A 7,831-nucleotide genomic window follows, 5' to 3' on the forward strand; every position below is an offset into this window, starting at 1 on the left:
AAAAACAAACAAATAAAATACTACCACTAATTTCATCTGAGCCTTTATTGCCACAACGCCATTTTCTGACATATATGACAGAGTAACCAAGCAGCTCAAGGTGACCCAAACCACTAGGAAAGTATAGGGGACTAAAACAGACTGAAAAGCCTTCTTACTAAAAAGCAGGGCTGTGGAGTCAGTACAAAAATCCACTGACTCCTCAGTTTAGGATTCCACTGACTCCGACTCCTCTAAATTTGCATATTACAATCTTATTGATTGAAAGTATGTAACATGAAATTCGTCTCTTAACTGCCAACACTTAGGAATTTTACAAGACAACTGAAGAAGGATATATAGACTGCCATATTTATTCCCTTTAGTCATAGACTAAAACTAGTCCTTGGTAAGAGTACTTGAACAGACCGGAACAAAGAGCATCTATCAGGCCCTAGGCAATGTAACTGTGGGTACATGTAAGAGTGATGGGCAGGTACTCTGCAGGGGAATGAGGAGATTCTTCCTCCATTACACATTCTTCATGCACAATCTGAACCAGGTTTATAAGTGACAGACAACACCTGTGTTCAATGTGCACAACATTCTCAGTGGATTCCCTGCAGCTCTGTGGACAGTGCATATGTAGAGTACAGTACTACTGTGTAACAAAGTAAACCTGAGACAGGTGAAATTAAAGTTTTATACATACCTGGGGCTTCCTCCAGCCCCCTTCAGGCTAATCAGTCCCTCGCTGTCCTCCTCCGCCACCTGGATCTTCTGCTGAGTCCAGGTACTTAAGCCAGTCTGGCGTAGTGCGCATGCACACTCTGCTGCCGGGAGCATACTACACCTGTGCAGCACTATTGCGCAGGTGCAGAATGTTCCTGGCTGTAGGAGCGGCACGTGGCCGGACTGCTCTGACTGGCTGAATTACCTGGACTCATAGCAGAAGATCCAGGAGGTGGAGGACAGCGAGGGACTGATTGGCCTGAAGGGGGCTGGAAGAAGCCCCAGGTATGTATAATACTTCATTTCATCTGTCTCAGGTACCCTTTAATTCGTAGTCACCAAACCAAATTTTAACAACATATCAAATTATTTGATTTCATGAGCAAAGAGTGCATACATTTATGCATAAATCAGCATCAATGCAGAATTATTTCCAGCTCATTGACCATCTCTAGTGACACGGCTACACATCAGGCTTTATTATTCTTACAGCGTAGATGTTAATTAGTATATATAAGAGATTCCTGTGTACATATCATATATACAGTCACACTCAGATGTGTATATCTGACTTTAAAAATACGGGGACTGCTTTATTCAAGCAGCACAAGTAACTAATTTTGATTGGTTTATTTCATTTTTGTGGAATGAGCACAGCTATTACTGTATATATAAATTATGATGACTATTATCTGAGAAATAAAACATTTTATCATATCTATTTTAATTAGTTTAAATTAATTAGGAGTCGGTGCATTTTTTTCCCGACTGACTCCAGGCACCCAAAATTGCTCCGACTCCACAGCCCTGCTAAAAGCAATGCTTGGTGTGATTTGCCTGAAGGTTACGCTGTTGTACTGGTCCAAGGGACAGTTAGCTGACATGACAAATACCATCCTCCGTTGAAACTAGCGTGGTCCATTTACCGGAACATCTCAATACAAATCACACAGCAAATTCTTTAACCCAATTATCAAAATAATCCTGATTTGTACTGTTCTTCTGATTCTCTGACCACCAGCAGCCCCCTTCTTTCGTGGTACGTTACGGAAACCTCCAAAGATCAAGGTATGGAATTTCCTCATTGCTAAACACAAACTGTAGGTCCAATACTGTATAGTCTAATCATTTTAATAATAAAATACTTTACATAAAAAGCAAAGCAATCCATTTTTTCCTTTAATGAACATAGGGCTGTATTTTAAGGGTTCATACAAGCAGCACTTCTATGCATGACCCGTGACGTATATACAAAGTGTAGTTATATACAAATGTGTTCTTTGGAACATGAAATAACCATAATAGAAGAGACAGACCAAGCTAAATGTTTGAGGTAAGGAGGAGTCTGAGCAACTCCACAGAAATAGGGAAGAAATCCTGCCATGGAAAGCAACATACAAAACAAGAAAGTCACAAATGGAAAAACCGCAACTAACTGAAGGGGAATTCCAGAGTTAATGAAAAGCCCATTATCTGCCTTCACCTTTCATGCAACGTTCGTGTGAGCTTTAAAGGGAACCTGATGTGAGACAACAGTAAACAAAACGCAGCCCCATACAGAGCATTGATTGTATAATATATGAGTTGGTGCTGGGGATTACCATATCAGCGCAGTGTTATGGAATATGCCCCACGTCAAGAATTATGCGTAGCTGCACAAAGCTTGATGAATGCAGTGATGGCTCCGCCTACTTCATGATATCACTACCGGTAATCACTGTCCTCCAATCCATTGTGGCAGGAGGTTAGTGATGTCCCAATATTAGGTAAGCAGGCCAATGCATACAGGTAAGGTTCCATCTAGGGATGATCCATGAGATGCAAATATTTCTGAGTTTATGCAAATGTATGTAAATTGCTATGCAAATATATGCAGCTTGAAAATGGACCAATCAAGTCCAACCCATGTTTAAATAGATTAATTTTCAAGCTGAATACATTTGCAGAAAAATGTACATACATTTGCATAAACTGAAATATTTGCATCTTATTGATCATCCCTAGAGCTGCGGTGAGGAACACTATCGAATGTTTGATAATTTACCTCATGAGTAAAATCTAATTTTGAATTCACTAAGGTGTTCTAGATTAATTGAACATTTTATCGATAAAACAGTCGATAAATCTATAACGCCTTAGTGAATTCAAAATTAGATTGTACTCGTGAGGTAAATTATCAAACGTTCGATAAAGCTTAGTCAATTGAGGCCATGTTCTTTCAAAAATCTTCTGCAGTATTGCTTAAAAGGAAATAAATATGGCAGCCTCCATATACCTCTTACTATATACCGTCTTTCCCCGAAAATAAGACTGTCTTATATTATTTTTTGCTCTAAAAGATGTGCTAGGGCTTATTTTCAGGGGATGTCTTATATTAGGAAGTGTCTCTCAGCAGAACATTTCCTGTTCCTTTGTACTGTGATGATCATGGATTTCAAAGTATGCTACTGTACTGATCAGGCACCTGCCCTGTCTTCCTTGCACACAGCTGATAACCTTGCTGTGCGCTGGGATGACAGGATCAGTGCCCGACTGGCACTGCACCTCTGTGTCCCCACTTACTGGCTGTCTCTTCCTACCCTTTAACTTCTGGTAGGGCTTATATTTAAAGCAAGCTCAAAATTCCAGCTAGGGCTTATTTTCAGGGTAGGTCTTATTTTCAGGGAAAGAGGGTAGTTGTCCTTTAATTACTGGCTGCTTATATAAAATACCAACATGGCTGGTGTTTGCTTGTCAACACAGCTACATAAAGCCCCACTGTCCCCTGCGTTTGATCCCAACAGCAAGCTTTACTTTTTTTTTTTTTCATTTAAGTAAAAATCAAACAGAGTTCCCAGTGAGGTAGATTGACAGCAGGACCGATGTGATGAAATCGGTTTCCACTCAGCCCAGCTGCCACTTACTATCATCATTACCATAGGTAGTGTGCTGGCTTTAGCTCGTTAGATGTAAGATACAGGGGGTGAGACCCTAAAGCTGTGTACACACTTGAAAGATTAATGAAAGATCACAGACCAATTTTACCCCATTTCATGTAGTATGAGAGCCATACTCTACACAGTCTATTATATTGAGCTGAACTCCCCATCAGATAAAAATCTTTGCAAGATGCTGCACACAAAGATGCTGTACACATTCAAAAGATCATTATCTACAAAAGATCTGTTCCTGCAAAATGCATTCATAGTCTATGATATCTGCAGATCATCATACACACCTTGTTTAACAGACATTCATCTGCAGATCAGATCCACCAGGATGGATCTTCAGATCTACATATGATTGTCAGATATGCAGATGAATGTCTGTTAAACAAAGTGTGTATGAGGATCTGCAGATGATATAGACTGTGAATGCATTTTGCGTGAACAGATCTTTAGAGTAGAGTATGGCTCTCATACTACATGGAAGGGTGTAAAATTGGTCTAATATCTTTCATGAATCTTTCAAGTGTGTACACAGCCTTATACTAGGTACACACCATACCATTTTCTGGCAGATTTACCTGCCCAATCAATTCTTTCCAACATGTCCAATCTGAATTTTGATCGATTTTTCAATCTTCAATTTTTTTCCAAGCATTTTGCATTCAGTTCGATGAAAATCAATGGGAAAAAAAATGCTAAAAACGGAAAATCGATTGAAATTCAGATCGGACATGTTGGAAATCTGCCAGAAAATTGTATGGTGTGTGCCTAGCAATAGAAGAACTGCCAAAACTTATGGTGCCCTTATATGGTACCATTTTTTTCAGCCAATCTTACCATTTCTATGTAGTATAAAAGGTAAATTAACCATTTCTGCCACCCGGACGTGAAGCTCACATCCGGGTGGCTGCTCTGCCGCGCTTCAGCGCGATCGCGCCCCCGTGGTGTCCCCTGGTAGCCCTGGTATCAGTGAACGGGAACATGGTTCCCGATCAAAGCTCTGCGTCCCCAGCAGAAAAACCGAAGCGCTCTTACAAGAGGCTTCAGTCTTTCTGCACGTAAAATTTCCGCATCCCCCTTGTGCTGCCGGTTAGCGAGAAGCACTAGGAGGGGAAAAAAACTCAATCATCTTGTGGCCAAATAGTAAAACTACATCTACATATTTTTTACATTACATTTTACACCTATAATAACAAATATGCATGTGAAGGGGTATACTACGAACATTTTTTAAATGATAAGCTTGTAAATAGTGACGGACGCAAAACGGAAAAAATGCACCTTTATTTCCAAATAAAATATTGGCGCCATACATTGTGATAGGGACAAATTTTAAATGGTGTCATAACCGGAGACAAACGGGAAAATAAAATACATAGGTTTTAATTATGGTAGCGTGGATTATTTTAAAGCTATAATGGCCGAAAACTGAGAAATAATGAATTTTTTCAATTTTTTTCTTATTAATCCTGTTAAAATGCATTTATAAAAAATAATTCTTAGCAAAATGTACCACCCAAAGAAAGCCTAATTAGTGGCGGAAAAAACAAGATATAGATCAATAAATTGTGATAAAGTTATTGGCGAATGAATGAGAGGTGAAAATTGCTCTGATGCATAAGAGCAAAAATCCCCGCGGGCTGAAATGGTTTAGTGAATATAGTGAAAGGATAATTTAGGGAGTTTCCTTATTTTACATAGAAATGGTAAGATTGCATGAAAAAAATTGTACCATGTATGGCCACCATTAGTCTGGCTTTATAACAAATACACATGGGCCCATATGCAATTACCTTTTTCTACTGAGTTTTCTATTAGGTGATACTTTTTCATCTACGTTTTCAGCAATTTGCAATGAAAAAAGTACTATCAAAATTTTGAGTATTTTCTTGCTTTAAAGGCATTTTATTAAGTTTAAAAATGTCACCTAGGAGAAAACTTAGGAGAAAAAGTAAATGGCATATGGGCCATTGTGAGAGAAACATGGAAACCACCAATCATTTCCTGCTTTTGAGTACAGCACTGCCATTTTCCATAGTATAATGATATGCATCCGTTTCTCCTCCCCAGGGCCCGGCATCCTCCGGAAGCAAGTATTACATTGTTGCTGCCTAAACCTGATCTAGCTGATCTCTTATATTGCATGAGCACACCCAGCTGAATGTTAGCCAAAGCAAGGCAGAGCTGCCGGTTTATGAAACCTCTGATTCCGACTTCAGGTGCCCAAAATTGCTCCGACTCCTCAACTCCTTAGTCTAATTTTTACCAAGGCTATGGATTTGGTACAAAAATCATCAGAGGCCTCAGTTTATTGAAACCACTGACTCCAGGTACCCAAAATTACTCAACTCCAAATCCACAGCCCTGGCAGGATCTCCCAGAATGCCATGCAAGGGCAGAGGAGGAGACAGCACACCCACTATACTTGCTGGCACACAGGACCAGCATGGCATTGCTGCACTCACAGCACTAGCCCAGCTGCCCTATTTTTAATTTAGACTTTTGAGAGGCTGGCGGGGAGGGGGGGGAGGGTGTTATATTTAGTAATCCACAGGTTATAACTATTCCTAAGTCACTCCCCCCCCCAAATGCACATCCACTGTTACAATATCACTCATAGGCCCATATGCAAATAATTTTCTTCTAGGTGATATCCTCACACCTTATTAGTAAAATGTAGTAGATGTAATGAGTAGATCCCACCTCAAGGTGCTTCAGACCGGGGGGGGGGGGGGGGGGGGAGTTTGTATGGGAGGGGGGGGGGGGAATTGTATGGGAGGAGGGGGACACCCACAGCACGCTGCATAGAAGGGGGATTCCCCCCCCCCCCCCTTAGAAGGGGGATTCCCCACCCAGACATCCGCCGGCATAGAAGAGGTATTCCCCCCGCTTAGAAGGGGGAGCCCCCACCCAGATATCGCACACATAGAAGAGGGATCCCCCCCCCCACTTAGAAGGGGGAGCCCCCACCCGGCCATCCGCACACATTCCCCCCACCCGCCCGCATAGCCAGCACATTCTCTGCCCCGCTGGCTGCACAGGGATTCCCCAGGGTTGCTGGATGCTAGTTCTGTATGCTGTGGGTAGCACAGATCACTACCCACAGCGTGCAGACAGGCATCCAGCCATCCTGGGGAATCCCTCTGATGAGGGAAAAGTGGAGCCGGCGGCGTAGAGAAACAGGAAATCTCCCTGGCAGTATTGTTGAGCCTAGCCCGTCATTACCACTTTCAGCAGGTTTCTGCTGGACGAGCCAGGCTCGTCATTACCGCCAGGGTGGTTAAAGCTGTTTGCAGCTAGATTTGCTTTATAAACTCTAGATAAGATATATAGACAAGTTACTTGTTAAAGTTAGTTTTTCATCTTGGATCTGCTTTAAGTTAGGCAATAAATGGTATTATCCTGATTCAAAACTTTTTGCAGTTATTGGTCTGGGAATGACAAGTATGGGTGTGGCAAGTCCAAATCCGTGAAATCAAGCCTGCCGCAGGACTAGCATGTAGCAAATTTACAGCAGTGAGTTGCAGTCAGGGGCAAACGCAGGATTTTTAAGGGGGGGGGGGTTCCTGAAAGGTCCAGAAGCACGTATGTCCCGAGTGCTTCCGAATACAGGTGGCTCCATACTGCCCATGCACAAAAGTGCGCTGGCGTATTACGGAGCTGCCTATCTTTGGAAGTACTCAAGGACACTAGTGTTTCTGAGGGCTTCTGGTAGCAGCAAATGTGAACGGGGTACAGCGCTGGAACAACTCCCCAAGAGAGGAACAAGAGATAGACTTAGTTTGGACAATTCAGTGGAATATACTACATAGTTTCACATAGTGCAAGCGATACCCATATGATGCAGGGATATATGCATCTGCGGAAGATGGCGGCGCTATATAAATACTAAATAATAATATTTTGCCTCACCAGGATTGCACTTTTATTTAGCTTTCCTGTAAGACAAGAACACACAGTCAGCTCTAGGGGAAGAGGGGAAACAAAGGTGAATGAGGGAGGGCTGGTGCACACCAAGAGTGCTTCTGAGCGTTTTTCAAATCAACAGTGATTTGAAAAGCGCTTGGCTAATGTTACCCTATGTGGGTGTTCCCACAGCAGCGTTGTGATTTTTTCAAAATCGCAGGTATACTGCATGTAGCATGTTTTTGAGCAATTCATTCAAAAATCGCTCTGAAAATCACTTCACAAAA

The sequence above is a fragment of the Hyperolius riggenbachi genome, chromosome 1 (assembly GCF_040937935.1).
Source record: "Hyperolius riggenbachi isolate aHypRig1 chromosome 1, aHypRig1.pri, whole genome shotgun sequence".
Taxonomy (NCBI): domain Eukaryota; kingdom Metazoa; phylum Chordata; class Amphibia; order Anura; family Hyperoliidae; genus Hyperolius; species Hyperolius riggenbachi.